At 47.1% G+C, this 20558-nt stretch overlaps 1 long non-coding RNA gene across 1 annotated transcript in view; it reads right to left on the reverse strand.

The window, feature by feature from the left end:
* Positions 1-19547, reverse strand: part of LOC118970569 (uncharacterized) — a 158342-nt gene extending 138795 nt beyond the window's left edge. Inside the window, exon 1 of the long non-coding RNA XR_005058623.2 lies at positions 19285-19547. This is a non-coding gene — a long non-coding RNA (uncharacterized lncRNA). The remainder of the gene's footprint in view (positions 1-19284) is intronic.
* Positions 19548-20558: the final 1011 nt, after the last annotated feature.

A 20558-nucleotide genomic window follows, 5' to 3' on the forward strand; every position in this document is an offset into this window, starting at 1 on the left:
AAAAATTCATGTCTGACAGTATGATGGATTGGCAATATTATGGAACAGTGGAACTCATGTCCTGCTCTTGGGAATTTATTTGGACAACCTCTTCATAGACTGATTTAGCAATATATGGTCAAGTTGAAGATATGCATTCTCTGCAACCCATAAAAATACATCATAGAGACTTTTACACAAGTTGCTCTTTGTGCTCAAAGGAAGTGCAAAATGTTTCTAACAGCACTGTTCATAACAGGAAAAAAATTGGATATAGTCTAGTTTGCATCAATCGGCATATTTCTGCCTTATTTGCTACAAAATTTCCAACACTTAGAATAGTGCCTGGCACATGGTATTGCTCAATAAATATGTGTTCAACCCATAAATCAATGTAAAAGTGGACAAGGTTGCAGACAGACATTCCCAAGTCCCTCCATCCTTCAGAAATCTAGGTGGGAAAAGAGAACATTCGATTGAATTTTCAATACTGTCTCTTAGACTAGTAGAGTCTGGGATTCATTCACCTCCTCAAGGTCTAGCAGCTTGTGATTTATCTTTTCTACAGAAAAGTTAAAAGAAGAAGCCTTCTTGAAGCTACATTTTTCTGCCTCACTTTATTTCTACCCAAAATAGCTTTTGCAGCTTTCTGGAAAAAGACTTTTCTCCCAAAACAGCAGCCTTCATCACCTGCTGGAAAAATATTTTCCACAGAAACAAAACACACTTTCTACAACCTAACATGGTTGTATATGCTGAATTATTCCATCAGGTGTCAGTAATTCTCATACCTATTTGTCAACAAGCCTGAATGCGTAGTGTGACATTCTGATAGTTGTGGCGTGACCAACCCCAGGTCACACTCAGAAAGCTGCAGTGCAGACACTGGAGGTAGGAGGCCTCCTTGACCCATTCTTTCAGGATGATCCGTCGCAGTTAGTGGCATAAAATCCCTGGCTCCAGCGTCTCCAAGTGGGTGCCGGAGAAGCTGCCTGATGAAATACAAACCATTCATAAGTGATCAGTGTGAGCTCTCTGCCTATGAAAGATAATTTATATGAGGAATCACATTGATACTCAACAGGTCTGGTTCTGCTATATGCAGTTCACCTGGGAATTCTTCACATGAAAGAATCGGCTAGAAGCTCTGTCTAGTGGCCTGGATTTAGAGGCAGAGGGGTGGCATATGTGCCAGACCAGCCAAGGGAAGTGATCAAGAAGCCTGGGGCAGTCACTGGGTTTCTTTCTCGGGGATCATATCTGGGGAAAAATATCTTGGTTTTGATCCACTTCTTCTCCACAGAGCTGGTTGTGGCTGATTGTAACAGCTCCTGCCACCTCATTCTCACCTCCAGGCCAGTTAACTGTAAAACCCTGATAACCAGACATTATGGCTTCTGACTGCTAAGCTGCATTTACCTTACTGCTGTATCTCTGCACTATTTTCACTGATTCTCAAAGTCTCTACTCAAATAGTCTTACTACAAAGATATGGCAGATATTCTTCAACAAATCATTAGAGGAGACTTAGCCAAGAAAACTTGTCTGGGACAGTCACTGCACCAGTGGGGGTGAGGATTTAATTATATGGAGAACTGTTGAACCACTGTGCTGTATATCTGAAACCAATATAAAATTGTATATCTACAACATTTCAATTAAAAAAAAGAAAGAAAGAAATCTTGTCTGGTTTCTCATTTCCAAGTATTAAGTGAAGTCACCCTTGTTGAATTCATCCTTGTGGAAGAGGAAACATTTCAATCTTGCCATTTATTTCCAGTCAGACTTAGATGAGCCCTTGTCATACAATCAGAAACACATTCTGAATGCTCCTTAATGATGCTCTTTCTGCACCTACTTTACTCTCATTTTTACTACCAATGTTGGCATTGTAGGAACCACAGGATTCAAAATTATGTCAGTGACACGCAAAGTCCAGATCAGACAGACCATTGTTAGTGCTGCCATAATCAAAGCTATTTATGAGCACCTGAGCACCCACCATTTATTAGGTACTTGAGATAATTTATCTCTGATCCACACATCCGTCCAATCTGGGATCTCCATCTCCATCTTTACAGGTGAGGAGTTGAGCTCAGAAAGATTGAGTAATTCACCCAAGGTCACACAGCTACTAAGTAGAATTACAATCCTAGCCTGGGTCTGTCACCCGCAAAGCCCACTGCATTGAGTGGCCCTTCTTCCAAATGGCCATGATACTGACATTCCCCTTTTGAGGAAACTGCTCAATTTGCTGCACCCATCTGGGGAATAAACCTTAGAGGCTTTCTTGTACATATTGCCCTCCTCGGAAGAGGGCACTGGTGCCTCCAGCCTGGCTGACAGAGGTGGGTAAGCTCCTGTCCCTGGGTTGGCAGGTCTGTAGATGGAACAGCAGCCTACGAGCAAAGATCGTTGCCAGGACAGGATGAGGATGGCTCACTTAACCTAATCAAATTCCCTTTCTCTTGGACTTTAACAGGAGATACAGAGAATGAGTCAACAGCTAGCTTTTGGAGAGAGGGAGGGTACTTCAAAAACAGGCCATGAGAACCCAAGAGTAGCCGAATCAGTGAGTAAGCCAAAGACCTATGCCAACAGACTGAAATGTTCGTGAAGGATGGAGGACAAGATGGTTGGTAGCCACCTGAGCACTAGAAGCAAAGACTAAGGTATTCTGAGTTGCCGTAATCGGAAGGGACCAATAAATAGATGCCAAAGCTGGGGAGGAGAGAGCGGAAGACAACCGCCCAGTGACTAGGGCTGCATCTTTCCAGTTCCCAAGCTATGTTCCAGGTCTGTGAGGTGAGCTCTACAGCTTTTCCCAGGGATCCTGGGATGGTCCTGCCTCCCTTACTGCATTCTTTCTTGCTCTGAACTCCCATTCCTTGAAGTCACTGAGCCACCAAAGGAGGCAAACACACACACACACGCCCTCCTACGCTTACATCACACTGCCCTTGGTGGCATTGAGCAACTGCAAAGTTGTCTCCTGCTCCCCCTACCCCGGCCAGGGGGCAGCCAAAGCTCCTGTCCTAAGCTGGCAGACCTGAGGCCTCACTGGCACCCAGGAGACATGTGGTCAAAAGCTGAAGGTGCAGACCCCTGGCATTTTTGTGCAACACAGAGGCAGCCCCAACTCAGCGTTAAAATGTTTAACTAATGGCAAAGAGCCAGGCGGTTCCCCATTATGCTCTTTGCTTCCTTCTGGGATTGTGGGCATCTGCTCCTTTGAGGTTCTCAAGGTTGTGGGCTTCAGAGGCTCCTGCTCAGCAATGCCTCATGAGTTCTGCCCACATGTGTGGCTGTCCTTGAAGGTCTGCTTGCCCACTATGGATTCCTCAGTGGGATGGAGCCAAAATTAAGGAGATTCTCTGGTCAGGAATAAGGTTGAGAGCAGGGAGGTGAACAAGGTTCCAAAATCCCATCTGCGACCCTGAAAAAGGGGAATTTATTAAGGAACATGCTCACCCTTCACCTAAGAGCTTTGGGATCTGCTTCAGAGAGGGGTGAGGAACCCGCATCTGCCCTGACTTGAGCGGGAAGCGTCCGCCAGCAGCTCGCTTGGGCACAGAGGACCAGCGTACCATTCAAACTCTCTTTGGACGTCAAAGAACCCATGGCCTCCTGGGTGCCCTTGGAGAAGGGAAGGGGACCCAGAGGAGCTCGGAGCCCCCCTGCTGATGGGATACAGATCAAACAGGACCCAGTGGAACATAAAGCTTCCCTTTAGCTCCTGACTCTGAGAGTCTTCACAATGCCCGCCATGCCCCCGAGCTGGGATTTAGGGAATAGAGGTGCCTTTCTTCATTTGGGGAGACAGAACAAGCAGAAATTAAAACTCATACTAAGAAAGACATCCTAAGGGATTTTCACTCTCCCAGTTCTGGGGCGGCTCTGTCTTCTGGGCAGTCTCGCTGCTAGCACGGCACACCCCCTGCTCCTTCCTCCCTCGTCCCTCTGTCATTTTAATTCCCGTGAGACTCAGCCTCCAACACAGCGCATGGCCTGGAGAGAGAACCAGTCAGTGTTCACAGAATGAACAAGCAAGAGGGAAATGAATGGGTGCCAAATGTCTGTCAGAGGAGGCAGCTTGTAAACAGGGTCACTGCCCTGTCAGCACGCCATCGGTTTGCTCAGCTGAGTGAACAGATGGGCGCGGGCACTGTGTACCATCCATGTGCCCGTGCTTGCAAGCAGGTAAGAAGAGCATTGGGTGCACCACTCACACTCAAAGACTTCAGTCACCTGATGGGGGACATAGGGACTCCATTACAGAAATGCATGTAGATTCTCAAACTGTCACCCAGGGACACTAGTGAAAACTGTAAGCTCCCCAAGCCCCCTTCCCAAGACTTCTGCTGCACAGAGGGCCCCCAAATTGAAATTCTCAGCCACTCCCCCTGTACTTCAGAGGCTGACATAAAGCAGTCCACTCTTGGAGCAACACTCACTGTGGTGGGAAATAGACACCTCACGCAGGGATCAAAGACCTTGCCTCATCTTTCCAATGATCTTTCCCACTCATCCCGAAAACCTTCCAGCCTCCTCTCTGCCACGTCTCATTGGTGACTCAGAAGTCTTGGCCCCATATTGCGTGGACGGCCCTCTTGTGCCCCAGGGAAGTGGGGAGCAAGCTCAGCAAAGCCCATTGCATGGGGGTTAAGAAACATCCTGGGACAACCCAATCCAGTTCTCCTGCACACCCCTGTTTTGGCTCTTGCAGGATGTCCTACAGAGCCAGGTACAACAGGCTGGGTGGTCCAAAGTGAGGGACACAGTGAGGATAGGCTCTGGTGGGTGGACCTCTTCCCCAGTGTCCTCTCTGAGTCTCATGGAGAGCACGGAGGCTGTAGCAAAACTCAAAGGACCAATTTATGAAAGCTGTGTACCCCTTAGGGACTGAGCAGTACTCTCTCCAGACACTCAGCACCAAAGAATGAACACGTGCCCCACCCTGCCAAGGTCACAGCACAACAACCACGGGCAGGGCATGGAGGAGCCAGGCAGGGGAGTCAACTCACTCCTGAACACTTGTGAGACAACCCTGGGAACCCTGGAAACACTTGGGAGGAGCTGGTGTGGGGTTGCAGGGTCGTCAATGGAGTTACGGCTATTAAACTTGGTTCATTGCTATTTGCTAGGCCCAAATGGGCAAAATTCTAAAATATGGCTCAAATCCACCCAAACTTCTGCTTCTTCTGTTTATGACTATTCAAACACTATCACATTTGTTCTTCCTGTCTCTCATTGCTTCACTTTCCATTCTACTCATTGTTTGGCAGACATAATTTTTTTTTAAATTTGTAAGTCTGCATTTTACCTTCCTCCTTAAAACCATTCAATAGTTTACCATCACCTACCCTACAGATCTTTCAGAGCCTGGCTCAAGCATAAGGCTCTCCAAGAAGCTGCCCCCTAACTGCCTTGGTAGAAAAGACAGCTTCCTCCTTTGTCTCTGTACCTTCCACATTTTATGGGGTTGATTTATTTACCTGATTCTCCTAGATGCAACCTCCTTGAGGGCAGAGCCTATGTCTCTTACTCACCTCTATTGCTAGCAGAGTGCTATGTGAGCACTTCATTCATTCATTAGTACCCTCCGATGAACACTATCTAGGACTACTTCCTACTTACCCCTCAACATGTTCTCATCCCCACCATTGAATCTTTGCTTCTCTTCTTCCTCTTCCCTGAAATAGCCTCTATTCTCTTTTTCAACCCTCTTTCATTTTTAAGACATTTTCTATAGCCAAGAATTATAATACATCAAAATCCTTGAGAGAAACACATTGTTTCTGCTGACTCTTGCTCACAGTGACTTGTTTCCTTGTGTGGTTTACAATTTTGGTTTATGAACTCATGTTTGGTAAGCTGCCCTAAGGCACAACCAATCAAGAACCACTTTAAGTTAATTGTGTAGCTTGAAGTTTCCTGTACAGCACAGGTCATATAAATTTAAACCCCAATACCATGAAAGGAGACCTACCCACAGCAACAGATTCACAGGGGAGCTACTTTTCTTTTTTCACCCAGAGCCCAACTTCATAAAACAAATTTCCCATCTGTTTTCCTTTGTCAGGGGCCACATTCTCCTAGTCCACATTCTCCATGAACCTTGTTTATGTGAGTGAGGGTTGTCTCAGTTCCATCTTCTCACCTTCTGTGAGCCCGGGAACAGAAGATCTACAAAAGGCATTAAACTCCAAGACTCTATATCAGACATTGGGAAAGTATGGCCCATGGCCCAATCCCAGTTCACTGCAAGTGAAATCCTCCTACACCCTTTTGTTTTTGTATTGTCTAGGGCTGCATTTACACTACAAATGCACAGTTGAGTAGTTACAACTGAGAAACCATAAGGGCTCATAAAACCAAAAATATTTGCAATTTGGCCCTTTACAGAAAATGTTTGCCAGTCCCTGCTCTAGGCACCCAGGAGTACCAGAGGCATCAGCAATTCTCTGATTTTAGCCTTTAGGAACTACTCCTATCCTTTTGCAAACTCAGTGATGCATTTCAAAGGAATTTTGTATCCAACAAATTCAGCTTATTGTTTGGGGAGGTTTTCTAAGACATCTAGTCTACCACATTGCCTGAAGCCAACATTAGCCTCTTCTCCCTTTTTAGCCTCTCAAAATCCTAATCACCTTCTGAGGTCCAAAACAGAAATTTTGTCCTTTCAGAAAGCATTCCCCAGTGATTTCAGCTCATGGTATCAAATTCATCTCTAAGCTTCAATGCCCTTGTCATCTATAACCTATAGTTCAACAATTCATTGTAGATGTGTGTGTGTGTATTTAATTGCTTCCCAGTTGCTTTGAACAAGTAGTGATTCTCTTTGTGAGGTTGCCAGCATCTTGAGAACAATGTTTATCATTTAGATCAAGACCTGGTATTGTGGGTTTAAAAAATTGAAATAATCCTGAGGTGCTACAAAGCTCTAAATCTGGTGGTTTAGAAAACATACCTGGCAGTAGAGAATGTGGCAGAGGTTACTGGTGGCTGAACAGGTTTTGGCTTTACAGAACTTGGTTTAAATTCCAGCTCTGTCACTCATTAGCTTTATGAACTCAGGCAATTACTTAACCTTTCCACAGGTTGCTTCATCTATCAAACAAGGAGTGTCGTACACCTTGGACAATTGGAGGACTTAGAAAGAATGTGTGCACAGGCACAAACTGGTGATCAGAGGGTTGTTATGACATTGCTATAGAAACAACTTGTTTATTGGTGGTCTTGAGAGCACACTTGAAGATGGCTTTGACTATTCCAATTCTCTCCGGAATTTGAACTGCACTTGTATCCGAATTTGTGAAGCTGAGACTGAACAAAAAGTGAGGAATTGGGAAGGATGCATTCCTAGACCTCATAAAAGAGCAGATTTCCAACATTTTAGGTCTGACCACAGAAATTCTGCAGGGCTAAAATATAAAGGGACTAAAGGATCTAACCAATCTAATAAACAAAAAAGTGCTCACTGAGTGATAATTATAGCAGCTATCAAACACTGTTAGTTGTCTCTGTATCTAAATCCATGAGCCTCAAGGATACATCTTGGTCCTGCATTTGGTGGCCTTAAGTTCTCTTGCTCTCTGCCCACTGTGCTTAGCAGGCCTGCGCTCTGCCAGTGAGTCTTATTCTTTAGAGTAAAACAAATTCTTTGCTTCTTCTTTCCTTTTTCTTAGCATTTTAATAGAGGAATGGAGCACAAGGCAGGCATGGAAGAGGGAGATGGAACAGCCTAAGTGGAGCTACCTACCTCCAGGCTGACTTAGACCTGTACCTTCAGCACTGGTGTGCGGCTTCTTCAGGACTAGTCTGGGGCTTGGGGCAATGATTAGCGGTAGCAGGGGAAGAGATCACAGATTTATTTATGGCCCCAGCCACAGAAGAGGCAGAGGGAGCTTGCTGGTGAAAAAGCTGGTCCTTCTAGACACAGGGCCTTGATTTTGTTAGCACTGGGTACAGTCACTGCACACTTGGCCTAAGACCTTGCCTTGCAGCTGGAACCACCTCCAGATCACCACCCGGCTCCTTCCTTGCAGGGACCCCTGAATCTCACCTGTTTCATGCAGGGTTCTCTTCCAGGCAGCAAAAGCGATTCCCACCCCTGTCTTTCCTGTGCCAAACACCTGCCCATGCCTCTCTCCCCATTTCTCATCATTTTACTGATCCGTCACTTCTGGCTTACTCAATTACGGATTTTGAAATCTACTTGTGTTACTCACAAGTGCCAAACCCAGGTGTTCTGTGTTTCTTGACTATTTCAATCATTATTTATGACTTTGCTCTGCATCTGAAAGAGAAGCCTTTTGCAATTGGGAATATTTAATTTGTTTTTTTTCTCAGGAATGAAATTGCATACTTTTTAAGTAAACAATGTAGCTAAACAAGGTCAATACTATGTTTTATGAAGTTATGTAGAATGACTTATACCACATAAGTTGATGAAGATATTTGCAATTTAGATTTCCCTAACAGACAAAAAGCACTGCAAAATGAAGAGACCAAACACCAGCAGAAAAATGGGCAAAGGATATGAACACACAGTTCATAGGAAAGGAAATAAAAAATGGATCCTATGCATGGGAAGGTATGTTCAATCTCATTCCTAAAATGTGAAAAGCAATTTGAAATTGCAACCTCTACCATTTTTCACATTTCAGAAAGGCACATGTCAAAAAACTTTGATACCATACCCTGTTGGTAGCTTTGCAAGCCAGGGTATGAGAAAGCAGGTGTGCTCACAGCTGCCGGCAGGAGTGTAGACGTGTATAATCTCTCTGATGTGTAATTCAGCAATCCTCATAGAGATTACAACTGTGCACACCTTTGACCTAGCAACCCCCTTAGAAACACATATTCCCACCTATGTGTGAGATTATATGTGTGTGTGTATAAGATTATTCATTATAGTACTGTTTATAATAGCAGAATATTGGGAAGAAAGACTAGATGTTCATCAATGGCAGCACTGCCTAAGAAAATTACTGTCTGATCATACAATGGAATATTACGCAGCTATTTTTAAAGCAATAGGGAAGGATGTTTTCAGGGATATGCTGTGCTGTGCTGTTAAGGAGATAATGTCTGTATCAAAAAAGAGTGCAGGGCATGAAAATATGCTTCACATCACTAATCATCAGAGAAATGCAAATTAAAACCACAATGAGATATCATCTCACACCAGTAAGATTGCCACCATCCAAAAGACAGACAAGAACAAATGTTGGCAAGGTTGTGGAGAAAAGGGAACCCTCCTACACTGCTGGTGGGAATGTAAATTAGTTCAACCACTGTGGAAAGCAGTATGGAGATTCCTCAAAAAATTCAAAATAGAAATACCAGTTGACCCAGGAATTCCACTCTAAGGAAGTAACCCTAAGAATGCAGCAGCCCAGTTTGAAAAAAGACATATGCACCCCTATGTTTATTGCAGCACTTTTTACAATAGCCAAGAAATGGAAGCAACCTAAGTGTCCATCAGTAGGTGAATGGATAAAGAAGATGTGGTATATATACACAATGGAATATTATTTAGCCATAAGAAGAAAACAAATCCTACCATTTGCAGCAACATGGATGGAGCTGGAGGGTATTATGCTCAGTGAAATAAGCCAGGGGGAGAAAGACAAGTATCAAATGATTTCACTCATCTGTGGAGTATAAGAACAAAGAAAAAAACTGAAGGGACAAAACAGCAGGAGACTCACAGAACCCAAGAATGGACTAACAGTTACCAAAGGGAAAGGGACTGAAGAGGATGGGTGGGAAGGGAGGGATAAGGGGGAAAAAGGGGCATTATGATTAGCATGTATAATGTCGTGGGTCGGAGGCATGGGAGGGCTGTACAACACAGAGAAGAGAAGTAGTGATTCTACATCTTACTACACTGATGGACAGTGACTGTAATGGGGTATGTGGGGGGGACTTGATGAAGGGGGGCATCTAGTAACCATAATGTTGCTCATGTAATTGTAGATTAATGATACCAAAATTAAAAAATAGAATAAAATAAAGTCAGTGACAGAGTACATTATATACTTTTATATATGTAGAATATCTCTAAGGACACACAAGACATTTAGTATCGATCGCCTCTAGGGAGGAAAACTGGATGACTGGGAAAGAGGGATTGGATATAGATTTTTCACTGTATACACTTTTGTAACATTTGAATTTTGGTCATCAACATAAATAAAACGTTTTAACCAAGTGCCCCAGTTGTCAGTGATAAATGGTATTTCTTTTGTGCCCAAGCCTCACCAAATCCCTTTCAGAAGCAAGATGGCATGCAAACATTTGCCAGGCCCACAGTCACCCACCAAGCAGTAGCAGGAACTCCGTGGCCCTGAGTACCCCAGCATTGCAGGGAACTCTAAAGGGCTGCTTCTCAGGTGCCCCCCCATACAACCTCTGTATTCTGCCCCCACTCATACTCCCATTAGCCCTTGCTACTCCCAAGAGGGCCTCTTGGCATAGCCTCACCTAACCTCTGCCAGGCCAACTCCACAAGCCCCAACATTCCCATTCTCTGGAAGACTGGTTCCTGCAAGACAGGACAGGAGCCAGCAGCCCTGCCTGGTGCTACACTGTGTCTTTCTGGCCCTGAACCAGCTCTCCCTGAATACAGAGTCTCCAAGCCTCTCAAATATTTCTGTCCGCCACTAGTGCTAACTTCTAGGTCCCTGTCTGTAAAGACCAAAATGACTCCACAGGGTGCCAGGCAACAGCTTCCCTAATAGTCATCCACCCTCTGCTTTTCATGGCAGGGGCAGATGATGGAGAAGGTTCCTTCCTCCTCTGTGAATTCCTTGCTCCTCCTTCAGAGGCAAACTGAATACAGGTGGTGGTGGAGAGAGGGGAACAGATGTTATCTGCAACATGCAGTCAATCAATAATGTTTGATACTTACTACATTTATAAAAACACAGCTCAAGACAACTCCTTTCTGGCCAGGATTGTCACGAATGTTCTTCCCTGGTATTTTCCACTGCACTGACTCTGACCCTTTTGAGCCCAAATCCATGCCAGCTACTATCCTGCAATTGTCTTCAGCCCATCACGGTTCCAACCTGTACTTTGAGGCTGGATTAGTCTTCCCAGAACACTCGAATCAGACCACATCTGCACAACCTAGAGTCCCCAGACAACCATACTTTCCACTCTTGAAGGAGGCTGGCTGGGTCCATCGGTCTGGAGAAGGCACAAAACGTTCAAGAAGTTGTTGTGCACATGCTACGTGGGCATCACTGGTCTAAGGAATGTGTGGGAGAGAAGCATCCATAAGACACAGCGCTGGTCCTCAAGGAGCCTGCAGATCAGTAAGGGAACATAAAATTTTCACCCACATGGCTTCCATATAAGGTGTGTTGTGGCTCATGACTTAAACTATATGCCGACAACACGCTACAGGAGTTCACAGGCAGGAAAGGTTTCATGCAACTGGAGGAAGAAATGAGACAAGAATTGGGTCTTGAGGGAAAGGGAGCATTTGGACATGAGAAGGAGGAGGAGGGCCTGTACTGAGGCCCAGAGCAGCATCGGGAACACCTGGTGGTCTGGAACACAGGGCCTGCGAAGGGTGAGGTATGGCGTGAGCCTGGGGGATCACTCACGGGCTCCAGGAATAGTCATTGCTACCATTTGCATGGCCCTTTATAATTTCTGGGACTCGTTCCTGGGAATTGTCATTTGACTTTCGCAATGACCTCGGACATTTTCTTAGAAGGAAACGAGCTCAAAGCGAATCTGAAGTAACTCACCCAGGGTTCCTCAGTGGCATGGCGGGAGCTGGTTTTCAGAGCACTTTGCATGAAAAGGCACTAAAAATCCCATAAATGGGGGCTAGTTGGCCCCCAGTTGCCCGAGGCTAATTTAAATAGTTTTAACATTCACCTTGAGTAAATAATTTTCCAATATTAATTTGCATTATGAGTCATTTTCTTTTTTAGTGTGAAATGAGTCATTTATTGAGGTTAAATTTCTTCAGGCAAGTTTCAGCTTAAACTTCAGCCTCCATTCTCTTGGAATTATCAAAATTCTGAATTACTAGCTGGTGAAACACTGCATGTCCTTAAAGCTAAGCACCTAGGTCTGTGTGTTCTCATGTTCACAGCCACCTCTTAACTAGTTTTGTGAAGCCCTTAGATTAGTTAGTATAGTGAACACACAGACCCTTTATCTTTTTCTCCTTCTTCGGTCTTTGCTATTCGGTTTTGTGTTGTTCTGTTTTTAATGAGGATTACAGGAAGGAAAGTGACTCCAGTACATCTGCAAGAGAGCAGAGAGTGGACTTCCTTATTACTCCCCCTCTGAAACTTCTCCCCACTGGTGGGACATCATTGCACTGAGTCTATAGCCAATCACTGTTCCTCTGAAATGCCCGTTGTTCAGGAGTGGTTTGTTTTTATGGTTTTGTGTTCTGATTTCTGTTTTCCTACTTGAGAGTGAATTTTTCCTTTTTTGTTGTTGTATTTTGGGTTTGTTTCTGTGCTTTGTATGGGGCCAGGGAGGGCTGCTGAGTAGATCACTACCATGTGATGATGCTCAGCTCTCGAGGGTGAGGCCCTGCCTCACCCTGGCATGGCCTGCTCCTACCCAGGGGCCTTCTGAAGGTGCTTGCTAAGTGACAGCAGTAATGGCACAGCTGTGAACCTTGAACTCACTAGAGCTCCAGTGCTCCCGAGCTTTCTGCATTTTGTTACACAGACAGAAGCACTGGAGTTCAAGGACACTTGTCAATTCATCCCCGTTCCCATCATAGGGCCTAGATGAAAAATCCACAATCGATCTTTGTTATTTGCAGTAGTGATGCTGCATAAAGTCTCTACAAACACTGAACTAGTAAATACAGAACTATTGCTCCTAGGGGAACACAGGGTTAGGGTCCTGCCAGTCGCTGCATGTTCTCTTTGACCTATTGATTTATAACCTCATTTTATGTCTGTTTCTGTGTAAAAATACCTTTTTAAATATTTATTGTTGACTCATTAATGTACGTCAGAGCCAACAGTACTGGAACTCAGCCTGAATGAAGCTTATCAAACATGCATCTTCTCCAGAAGTTACCCTCTGGGCTGGAGAGCACTTTAGCCTCGCATATGGGGGTCATTTTAAACAGCAAAAAACCACCAAGAGGAAGCATGAAATGCAAAAAATGTGGCACTGAAGACCTCGCAGAAAGGACATCTGTATACAGTATCAAACAAGAAGACAGAGGATCACCTTGCTTGACCTCAGCTGGGAATGTGCACATCAGAACCCAGATTTTTCATTAGCCTTTTCACAAATGGCCAAAAAAGCATGAAATACTGATTTGGGGGTTACAAGTACATCTTAGTGGGTAGACGAATTCATAAACACAGAACCCACAAATGATGAAGATCAACTGAATCTTAAAAACACATGTGTTTGTACTTGCGTGCATACTTATGTGTGTGTATACTTAGGTGTGTGCACTTGTGTGTGTGCACTTAAGGAAAGAATGAAGGATTCTGACTGCGGCTGGACAATGTCAGGGCTGGTGTATGACTGGATCGGGGCTGCTGCTCCTCTAAAGTGCTTCTGTGTGCTTGTTTCTGCCCCTAGAACCAAGCAAACTTCAGGGCCAGATACGGTGGCTGTAGAAAAGAATGTAGTGTGGATAAACCAAGACTGTTGAAGCAGAAATTAATCCTTCAAACAGGTCCTGTCAAGGAACCTCCAAGAGGATCCCTATGTCATCATTTCTGTTTTGCTCGAGGCCTTCAATTTTTTTAAAGCCCTGTATTTGTTTCCTTGGGCTGTTGTAACAAATTACCACAAACTGGGTGACTGATAGCAACAGAAATTTGTTTCCTTCCAGTTCTGGAGGCTAGACATCTATGATCAAGAGTCAGCAGAGCCACACTCCCTCTGCAGGCTCCAGGGAAGTCTCTTTCTTCATCTCCTCCAGCTTCCAGTGGCTCTGGCAGTCCTAGGCATCCCCTGGCTTTAGCTGCCAGGATTGCTTGTAACTTCGGTCTCTTCCTCACACTTGTGGCCTTCGTCCCTGTGTGTGTCTCTCTATGACCTCTCCTCTTATAAGGATGCCAGATGTTGAAGTTAGAGCCCACTCTAATCCAGTATGATCTCATCTTCACAAATTTTATCTGCAAAAACTCTGTATCCAAATGAAGTCACATTGTGAGGTTTCAGGCAGACATGAGTTAGCAGGGACACCACCTGCCATCAATCCACTACCACCCCTCTAGATGCAGTCTGGGGACCTTGATTGGTTGTAGATCGCTGCCAAGGCCTCCACTGGTACATTCTCCTGAGTTTTAGGGGCTGTTTGGTCCTATGTCCTCGTCAGGCTTACAGGGCTTGATTCACAGGTAGTAAATGAAAAGAAAAGAAAGAAAGAAATGGCAGCCGCAAGGAAAACACTAAAAATATTTCACCTTGAAAGTTTATGCAAATATGCACAATCTTCTCAACAATATCTTAAAGTTTGCTGTGACCCAAGGGCAAATTCCAGGGACACCAATGGTTGGGTTTTTTTAATTGCAAGCAGAATAAAACAGGAAGTTAGACATTAATGACCCTTTGGCCACAGAATTTCTCATGGGCTCAGGAGAATAGCACTGCCAAGGACACCTTCATAACGCAAGTGTGTTCTAGCACATTCTGTGAGACAGCACGCCTTCAGTCCACTCTCAGCATCAGAATCTTGTCCACAACACTGAAGTACATTGGTTCAGGTAGACATCTACCTACAACCTATCTACCAATGCCCAAAGCCGAAGTCCTCCCAACAACAACAAAATAATGTTTTGAGAATGATTAAATCCACTGCCCTGCCTAATGATTCCTCAATACAGTTTAGCCCACCAGCTCTTTGGACTGCTCAGCATCCTTTCTCCCTCCCCATCTGCCCATGCGTGACAGGTGGAGGTAACTCCACCCCTGAGCCAGAGTGGCCAGTTAGAGCGCTGAATTCTCCTGGCCACAGCAATTGGATGAAAGATGGATGTCAGACACAGTCAGGACCAATGAAAAGCAATGAGACAGTTGATGGGACTCTGGGGAGGAGGGCTCACACTGTTCCTGCTGGGCGTGTGCACCTGCTGGCGGCCGGATTGCCCCGTGGAATTACTCGGCAGTGAAGCCGAGATGAAGAACCGCAGAGCTGAGAGAGGAGTTTAGACTGGGACTTGATGGCATCAGCTGAGCCCTGCATTTGACTGTAGCTGAAGTTGGGACAGAATACTACTGGACTCTTAAGTTACACGAAGCAGTAAACTCCCTTTTTTTGTGAATTTGGTTGGGTTTTGTGTCACTTGCAGTATCTGAACTGGGATGGTGTGATGCAACTAGCCATGGAGGACGTGTGCGATGGCTTAGTCTTAGATGCTGACCGTAGGCCCCACCTCCTCCTCACCAGGATGAAGGAGATGCTTGTGAACCAGGGTGGCTGAGGCCCCCGTGATCACGCAGTCAGGCCCCTTTCTCTGGGTCTCACCTCGCTGGTGTCCCGCCCTGTCTGATCTTCCGTGGAGCATTAACTCAGTCCTTGCTTATATGTCAGGGTCTCTAGATTCAACTCCCACACTCCCCCCGAAGGACAGAGAAACGCAGTGCTTCTGGTGTGCCAATAGCTAATCTGACCTTTCTCCTCTGGGGCCCCTACCCACTGGTTAACAAGAAAATATTAGCTAAATCCAGTTCAGACTTACTCTTAGCCAATTATGCAAACAGCTTTTTCAGGAAATATACAGACTTGTAAATATTTTCGGATAAAAATTCTCAGTTACTAAGACAGGACTTGCCCTCCTCCTGCTTCTGTCCACGAGACGGTCCCGGGTGCATGAGAGGAAGGGGGCTTATTCATCCTGTGTCAGCACGAACGGACCGAAGTCCTTGGGTCTGGAGTCCCCAGCCTCCTCCGTGCTGGGTGGTAGCCTTTGTCTGCCCAGGAGAAGTCCGTGGGGCAGGTGTCTGCCAAGCTGGTCTGCCCATCCGCATCGGAATCACGCATGTCCTTCAGACTGCCTCGGCCTCACCCACCACCTAGTCCACGTCCTGCAAGTCCAGCCTTGACAGTGGGCCACCTCCCCCTGCCATGGCAGATGCCAGCACAGCACCCACACCACATGGTGGCCAAAGGCCGCCTGAGAAGGCAAGCCTGCGGTCTCCCGAGGCCACCAGTGCCACAGGTTGACCTTAATGTGGCTGCACAGGCAGATGTGTGGCCCTCGTCTTGCCTGACACCCCCGCCGCTCTGCAGCCCAAGCCTGGAAAGGCCTGTTCAGCAGAAGTGGGTCACATACTTCAGTCCACCTCCTACAGTCTCCTGTCTGCATTCTTCAGGCAGAACACACGCTCTGCCATCCCCCCTCACACCCTGTCCACCCCCCACCCACCCCGGCCCTGGCTCCTGCTAAGCCTGGCTCTCCTCTCTGCTGTAGAGAAACCTCTGGCTAAGTTGTCCAGGCTCCGTTGTTGAAATGTCAGAGGGGGGAGGGAAAGAGATGTGGAAATGTGTTTTTCAAGACAATAGCCTGACTTGCTCAGCTATTTTATTGTCAAAAGATCAGATTCTGAATGTCAACAGCTGAATATTAAGTTGTTCTTCCTCTTCGCATTTCTTAAATAACTCTTCTCATTTCCGCTGTGGCCTCCTACCCCCGAGCAGAAGAATGTCTGAGCAGATTAGAACCGCACTGTCCAAAAGAAATTTGTGCAATGGTGGAAATATTCTGCATTTGCGCTCTTCGGTACAGACGCCATGGGCCAGATGTGCCTCTGGACTCTGGAAATGTGGCCAGTGGGCTAAAGGAACTGACTTTAAGTGTATTCAACTTCAATTAATTTAAATTTAAACAGCCACAGCTGGCTAGTGGCTACTCTATGGCTCAGCACCGAACTAAAGTAAAGGTCTCATGCTCAGCAAAGCAGAAGAGAAAGAAACCATAATCATTATGAAATCTGGTGCCCCCCCAATCTACTTGCAAATGATCGTGGAATTTCTCCCTCCTTATTCCAGTACAAGTGCTCTGTGTGCTGAATTCTAGGCACCCACTGCTTCCCATCTACACCCACAGACGTAGCTGCTGCTCAGTTTTGTAACAGTGCACGCTTCACATCTGCTCAAATCTCCCGCAAGAGGTATGCGCTGTTTCCAAGAAACAGACCCTTAACCTTGACCACTGACTTGCCCATTTGGAAATCTTACTTCTTTTTTTTTTCCTTTGTGAGAGCTTTTTCCTCAGCATCAGGGTAGCCAACAGCTCAGGCACAGTGAGGAGGAATGTCAGTCAGCAGCAGGAAACAGCTCTGGAAGAGCCTGCCCTCCCGGGCGGCGGTCAAAACACAAGGTGACCTGCCGGTGTGGCTTATTTTCTTTGTGAAGTGTCTGTCATCCTTGTCTCTTTGGGGAGTCTGCTGGCCGAGCCTGGCTGAGCGCTGGGGCTCCTGTGTATACCATGGAGGCCACATACATGCAGATCCAGGGGAGCTGGGAGGGCCCCAGCTCTGAGGTATGACCGCATTCACCATGCTGTGGCCCCTGGACATGCCCAGAGCAGAGAGAGGGAAGGGCAGGGAAGAGGAAGGCATGCACACCTCGTCCGGAGTGCGGCTCACAGAAGCGGTCACTGCCCATTCCCTACTGGCTTGAGGAAGGGTGCTTATCAATGACATTGAGAAAAACTTACATTGGTATGGCTTTCTAGCACTTTCTCATACAGAATCTCGCTTCAATCCTCTAAAGCAAACAGCACTATAAACATCCTCGATCGCAGGAAGAGAAAGCTGTACCTCTGCCGAGGCCAGTGCCCTGTGCGACATCACTCACCAGGACCTGACAGGGCAGGGTGACCGTCCACAGAGCCCAGGGTGGCATGGGGCTGTGGACAGGTACAGCCACCAAGATGCAGGTGCCAGGCATCACAGTCAGAGGGACAAAGGAGGTAGTCATCAGGAAAAACTCCTGAGAGGACATAGGACCCATCTAAAGCTGAGATGGCACTGATCACAGCCATCAGTACCCGTGGCCAGAACACTGCCTGCTACCAGCCCTTGGGTAGAGGTCAAATCCCTATGGTCATACAACATTTTTCAGTCTATCAAGTAATCTGTGCATATGTGACTTTATTTGATCTTCACAGTGACTCTGTAATGCAAGAAGCCAAGTCAGCAATATTATTACATACTGATATTATTATGTCCCTGATACTACATCCCTGATATTATCATGTCCCTGTTATTATATCCCTAATGCTATATTCCCAGTATTATTATATCCCTGATACTATGTCCCCAGTATTATTGTGTGCCCAATATGGCTGAGAAAGCAACAGTTCAGAGCAGTTCTGAAACCTGCTTCAGGTCCAGCAGCCCAGGAGTCAGACATGGGGCTTCTGCAGACCCTCCCGGCACCCGCCCTTTGTCTCCCAGCACAGCGCCTCCCTCCCTTTACTCGTGCTTTGCCCCCTCCCGGCCATTTCAGGAGGAGGGGGTAGGTGCCTGTCTGATCGGGGCTCGACCACACAGAGCCCCTTCTGAGTGGAGAGAAACCCCATGAGTGCCCACCTACAGGGGGCGTGCACCTCCCTCCTCAAGGGCCCCAGCCAGCCCCAGCCGTGAGCCTGTGTGGCGTCAGCCAGAAGCCTGGCCTGTGCCAGGCACGCCTGCCACCCATCTGCCCGGGCCTGTCTCCGTTAGTCACCACATTCCCCTCACAGGACTGCTTCCTGGGGCTCCCCAGGCCACCCTGCAGCCACCCGCTGACCAGGAGCCTTCCCAGGAAGCTGTTTGCAAGAAGAAGCTCCGTGCGGGATTGGTTGGCCATGCCCTGCAGATCCCTACCCTCAAGGCTCACGCTCTGCTCCCCAGTGCCCCGCAGCCCGCAGCCCGCAGCCCGCAGCCCGGGGTCCTGGCCAGCAGCCCGGCCCCACCCCAGTCCTCCAGGGGCTACTTCCTGAGGCAAACAAGCCCGGGCGGCTCCGGCTCGAGAGGCTCTCCCTCTGGCTGAGGTGCTCTGGGAAGGGGTCCAGAGTTCCCGGAAGCCTTCTAGGTTACTCTGCACGGGCTCATGACACACACAAGCCCCCAGCCTGCTTCCGAGCCACTGTCCTCGGGACAGGTAGGGCTTCCGGCGGCCACACCGCCTCGGGCACCTCTTCTTACCAGCCCTGGACAGGAGGCCTGTGGACAGGGGAAGGGTTGGCTCCGGGGCAAGAAGGCCCCCATCTGGCACCCGCGGTGCCCTCACTGGTGACCGGAGGCAAGCCTGCCCAGCCTGCCCCTCACTTATGTACAGGGAACGTAAGTGCCTACCTGACAGCCGTTCTTCTTTCATTCTTTCGCTGAGCACCCACCGTACGGCCGGCATTTTGCTAAGAGCTGGGAACACCTTCAGGAGACTCCCGGCAGGGCCCTACTCTCAGAGGGCTTCCGTCTCCTTCTCAAAGGAAGTAACCTGGACAGCTGCCCTCTCCGTGAATCTGTTGACTGTGAAATTAACCCGCACCCTGTGGCCCAGGGCTGCTGTGAGAAGCTAGTGAGATGGTGCAGGGTAAGCACTGTAAACTACAAAGAGATTGGACAAATTTCAGGGCGATTTGACTGTGGCCACATGAGAGCCACGCAGCTCCCAGACAGAAGGGAGAGGCGGGCCCAGGGCCCCTCAGGAGAGCTCCCCGCGTCTGAGGGGGAATCACTGGCTGAGCACAAGCCCTGGAGGGCACAGGCGCACCCCCAGGAGCAGGGTGCACGGTGCCCGACAGGATTTCGGAGGCTTGCTGAAGCGGCGCTGCTGACAGGAGTTTGCACCCTCCAGAAAGAAACTATACTATCAGGCACATGAGGGGTGGCTGGTTCAGAGGTAACAAACTTTCCAATTTTAGAGAAGCCAGGTTCTTCACAATTCTTAGAAAGAAAAATAATTTTTTTTTTTAAATCTCCAGGTCTCAGTCTCCCAGTTGGCTAAACATCTGAATCCCTGACTTAGACACAGGATTACCCAGAACTTGACTTTCACCCCCCCAACCCCCAACCCCCATACTCACAGTCCACATCAGAACACCCTTCACTGCCCTGAGGCCAAAAGGTTTACCGTTTTCCAGAAGTCCTACCTTTCTGAATTCCACTTTTGTAAAAGCTCTGACATTCTGCTAACCTCCCCTCCAAGCCCCACCATCCAGGGGACTTGCCCTCTTTCATGCTGAATTCTTTCCATTTCAGTGAGTCACCTGTTTGAGGACTTAAGTACATGCCCATTTGCTCTGCCTCAGGCAATATTACTAACAAACCATGGATGGATTGATGGATTGACTTTGGCCATACTCACCTTCTTCATCTACAGAACAGTTCACTGCCAATGATGAGATAATCACTCTGAAAATACTAATCACTGCTAAGGGGCCAAGAGAAATGAGTGGGCACTCCAGGACTGCCCAGGGAAGTTCTCTGCCAAACACATACACACACACACACACACACACACACACACACACACACACACACACACATACTACTAGACCTATGCGATCACTTCCTAAGAAGGTCGTTGGAGGAAAATCTAAGACTTGGGTTGGCTCTTGTGATTCAGA

This window comes from Manis javanica, chromosome 12, assembly GCF_040802235.1.
Source record: "Manis javanica isolate MJ-LG chromosome 12, MJ_LKY, whole genome shotgun sequence".
Classification (NCBI taxonomy): domain Eukaryota; kingdom Metazoa; phylum Chordata; class Mammalia; order Pholidota; family Manidae; genus Manis; species Manis javanica.